This window comes from Callorhinchus milii, unplaced genomic scaffold (assembly GCF_018977255.1).
Source record: "Callorhinchus milii isolate IMCB2004 unplaced genomic scaffold, IMCB_Cmil_1.0 Scaffold6, whole genome shotgun sequence".
Taxonomy (NCBI): Eukaryota; Metazoa; Chordata; class Chondrichthyes; order Chimaeriformes; family Callorhinchidae; genus Callorhinchus; species Callorhinchus milii.
The window spans coordinates 901,945-907,039 of NW_024704747.1; positions in this window are offsets into that span (position 1 = coordinate 901,945).

The window sequence follows — 5,095 nt, forward strand, 5'->3', positions numbered from 1 at the left end:
AAAGTGTCAATAATGTTTATCATATTTCATAGACTTTCGGCGCAGAATATTCCAGCTCTTCAATGCTGTGCTCATAAAAAATGTCCTCGAGTTTGAATTGAGCGAGTCAGAAGTGAGATCATTAAATATTTCCTGACATGGAGGGAGAAGAGAATGTGTGTCGCACAACATAGAAGTCCATAGAGGCAGAATTAACTGGGATGTTTTAGTGAGACCCATGATGTTCCCCTGGTCAATCCCTCACCTTGGCTCCTCTTTGCTTGCCTTCAGATCACCCCTGAAGCATATAGACACGTACGGAGCCTTGGTCAGACCCTATCTGGAGACCCACTGCGTGGTTCGGACACTACACCTCAGGAAAGATGTACTGGCCCTAGAGGGGGTGCAGTGCAAATTCACCAGGGCATGAAGGGTTAAATCACAAGGTTGCATAAACTTGGCCTGAATTCTCTTGAGTTTACAGGGTTGAGGGGTAACCTGATTCAGGTGTTTACAATGATAAAGGGTTTCCATAGGGGAGGTACAGAGAAACTATTTCCTCTGGTTTCAAAGGAATCCAGAACAAGGGGAGCAACATCTTAAAATTAGAGCACGGCCATTTACAACAACAACAACTAACCAGACTAATGATATAGGAGTGCTCAAAACTTCACATTTAGGAGTAAAATCTGTAGGCAGTTTTCCACCCAAAGACCAGTGGGAATCTGGAACTCTCTCCCTCCCCCAAAAGACTGTGGATGATGGCCGGATCCATCCATTCGCATTGTCAAGAGTGAGGTGGAGAAATGTTTGCCAGGTCAGGGGATCAAGGGATACGGGGCAAAGGGAACTGAAGTATGGAGTTGAGGAACAGAGCATTATTGATTGGCAAATTGCTTTCCTGGGGTAATAATCCTTTCAATTTTTAAAAATATATTAATAATTTTGGTCACTCAATCCACGACTGTTTGTAGGACACTGCTGTGCGCAATTGGCTGCCAAAATATACAGTCAATCCACTTTACAGTATATCCTGTGAAGCGCTTTGAGACGTCTCGATGACGTGATAAGGCACTATATAAATGTAAGGATTATTACCATCATCCTCCATGATCTATTAGAATGGTGAAACAGGCTCGAGGGGATGATTGGCATGCTCCTGCTCCTGCTCCTGCTCCTGCTCCTGTGAAGACTTTTCTGTTCGATCTCCCATCTCAGGGTGAGGTCAAAACATCAGCCTCAGAATCCGAGTGTCTGCATCACTGTGTTTCGTTCTCAGTAATCATCACACAGTTCTCTGCACAGTGTCGCTTTGTCCTGGCGTCAAGCCTCATCGCTAAAGTTCTTCCACTCAGTCTGAGGATTTCTCAACCTTACAAGGTTAGAGTCTGTGAGCTCCTCTCTACAGCTGCTTCTTCTCTGTTTTGACAAGAGCTTCCTTCTCTCCAAGGTCTTCAGAGCCTGAATTCAACCAAATAACAACTGCGCTGATAACAAATTAATAATAATAATCCTTGCATTTGGTACAGAGCCTTATCGCGTCTTCGAGACGTCTCAAAGCGCTTCACAGACAATACTGTAAAATGCAACGACTGTGTATGTTGAGAGTGAAACACAGGCGCTATATCAAACGCAAGGATTATTATTATTATTGTAATGAGATCAAGTCAGGGGCGACGTGGAGATATCGACGGAGGGTGGGGGGGGTTGATGGTCAGAGTAGACTACAGCCCTGGTGCGAGTGTGTGTGTAAAGTAAGACAGACCCTTGCCTTGGGTGGGGTCTGTGAAGGAGAGCTGGAATGTGCCGAGGTAGGCACTACAGTGTGTGGCGTGGGCGTTGACGGTCAAGGGGAGACATTTACAGCCAAAGTTCCCGGCTTCAGCTAGTTAGGCAGCTGCTCCATTCATTCAGGGTAAATCTGGCTTCTTAGATTAGACCCCTACGTCATGCCTTTCAGCCCAGCCAACAGGAGAGAGAGAGACCGCCGTGTGACAAGTATACAGGTCACTCGCTCTCACATCTGGTCACAGGATTTCTCTGAAGTCTATTTGACGCGTGTGAGTCAGCTGCCTGGTCGGGGGCAGGGGCGGGGGCGCAGGGGAGAGGGGGGGGATGTGGAGGGAATGTGGGGGTGAGGGAGGCATTGATACCTGGGCTAACGAGAAGGGATTGAGTTTTCAGCCAGAAATCAACCTACTCACACATGGGATCTGAGTCACTCGCGGACTTAGGGTGAGGCATCACAGGCTCCAAATTCCTCCCGGTCTCAGTCATAAGGTGGGTTCAAGCCTCATACCACATCAAGTCTTTGAGCTCGTCGTCTAGGCTGACGCTCTAGGGCAGTCCTGGGTGGGAAGGGGAGGGGGATAGAGCGCTGCATTGTCAAAGGTGTTGCCTTTCAGATGAGACGTGTGTGTTGTGTTGTGTGTGTACAGGGTGTCCAGCGTGAAGGGCGCTATATAAATGCTAGTTGTTGTTGTTGTTGTTGTATTTACACTATGTTTAGATGATGTGATTGCAAGTCCTGACGTGGGGGTTCGATCCCACAACCTTCTGACCCAGAGGCGAGAGGTCTACCCACTGCGTCAGGCAGACACAGTAACGTAAAGCCGAATGGAAGGCCATGCAATGCGGTGATGTAAGGGTTAACCCTCCTGGTGCTGCGAAGCCGGACCAGTTGCGAGTGAACAGATATAGCTCCTGGCATTCCGGAGATTTTCCATTTGGGAATGTCACTATCTCCCCAGTAACCCCTCAAGGGAGGTGAACGAGATCAGGCTCTTATCTGGGGCCCACGACAGGGGAAATCCGGGGGAAAACAGTCCCTTTAGTAGTAATAATAATAATAATAATAATACTAGTAATCCTTGCATTTGATATGTAATATATCTAAATAATAATCCTGGCATTTGATACAGTGCCTTATCTATATCTTCGAGACGTCTCAAAGTGCTTCGCAGGATACACTGTAAAGTGAATTGACTGTGTATTTTGTGGGCGAAACGTGGCAACCAATTGTCCACAATAACTCAGACAATGGGGTCAAAGCCGAAGTTGGGGTGTGGGTGGGGAAAGATGTCTAGAAGCGTAGTCAACAGGTAGGTTTTGAGACGGACCTTGAAGGACCTGAGAAGCCACCCTGTACAGTACTATGTCTATGTGCTCAGAGCCAAGCCCGAGGGACGGAGTGGGAAAGCTCTTTGCTTGGTGACCATGGTGACTTTATTGGCCGCTGAAGGCCGTTGAAAGTGAGATGATGCAAAGATTGGAATCTCAGAGCGGGGGATCGGATGTCAGGAGCCTGACTATCGGATGTGGGAGGCGTGCGGAGGAGGCAAAGATCCCCTGGACCGTCTCCAAAGGAGCAGCAGAGTCAGTTCTGGCCCCGGGCCAAGCCCAGGTCCAAGCAGCCAACTTGCCCAAGGTCACAGCCCAGACGCTGTGTGTTTGGGATGGGTTCTCATTGCAGAGCATTTGAAACATGGCTGCCTTTCCACAGGGTCATTGGTGCAACGGGTCTCCTTTTTTTGTTGCCCGATGTGCACGGAAACCCATCACCTGCTTAAGAGACTCCAAACCCAACTGAGAATTCCCTACATCCCACGTACACCCATCCTACCTTACCCAATTCCAGGGAGTATGAGGCGCAGGTTGACAAGAGCCAAGGCTGGGGGGGAGCCCAGCGTTTGCGTCGGGGTAACTGCTGGAGTCTAACCAGCTAAACCCAAACAGCTCGCCATCGAGAGCGCTGACTGGCCAAGCTTTCCCGCTGCTGGACCAGCGAGGACCATCCTACCCGTTGCTTTGGCTTGCAGGGTTAGTAGGAGCTGAGTGGGAGGACTCCCTACCCCCTTTGACTGGTCTGCCGCCTCCCCTCCCGCCCCGTTAGACAGAGGCCAGCAACGTGCGGCAGAAATAACCGTCTGCTTGACGGTCGGCACGTTCGCTCTCTCTCGCTCTCGCTCTCTCCCAGCCTCAGGCTGTAGAGAAACAGCTGCGTTGGAGTGTCAGAGTGATTCACGAGGGCTGCGATTACATTCCCAAACAGGGAGAAAGGCATCGGATGGATCAGCTGGAACCATTCTCCGGTTCTCCCCGCTGCCCTTGCCTGGAACGCGTTGTGTGGTGTGTGTGTGTGTGCGTGTGCTTTTTTGGGGTGGGGGCTGTCGCCGTGTTCTTTTGTCCTTGATGCGTTCTTCACTCACCGGCATCTTCTCTTTACCCCCCACCTTCGGCTTTGACCCCATTGTCTGAGGTCCCGTCCTGGCTCAGTCACCTCCGGGGTCAGGAAGTTGTGGGTTTAAGCCCCCCCCCAATCGACCAACTCCCGGGTTCCTACTGACTGCTGGAGGGCTAACCACGAGCTACCGGACTTGCCTACAGAAAAAAAAGTCACTGCACTTTGAAGTAACTGCTATATTTATTCTGAAACATTTCACAGACACTGTAAAGACAGACACGCACGTGGCTCCTTCCGTTTCTTCCCACCTCTTCGGAATAACTGATTCAGACGCCGTCTCCCTGCGTGATCTTTGGAGCTTTCTGACAGGGGTCTCTGCGACCAAATGGGTCCCCTGCCCAGCCCAGCCCAGCCCTGCCGCAACCCTTCTATATCAATAATAATAATTCGGTCGCTCAGTCCACTGTTTGTGGAGACGCTCCCGTGCGCAATCGGCGGCTGTGTTTTCCCCCACAAGATACACAGTCACTACACTATGCCGCGAAGCGCTTTGAGATGTCTCGAGGACCGATCAAGGGCAAGGATTATTATTATTATCATCATTAGTGCTATCAAATGGTTTAGTAACAGTTAAGCCCAAGTTGCCGCCTCACAGGCACGTCATGAAAGTCAATAGACATCAGACATGTGTGAGTGGCCTCACGCTGCCTCCCTGTGGCAGCCTCATCTCACCTCCCTCGCTCACCGACGTCTCCGGGCGCTCCACAGGACACCCTGTAAAGTGTAGTGACTGTGTATTTTGTGGGCGAAAGGCGGCAGATAATTGCGCCCGGCAGCAACGTCAACCCCCCCACCCCCCCCCTCCCCCCACACAAACCGCCGTGGATTGAGTGAGTGACCGCATTTTTTAATATATGATTGGGATTATTACCC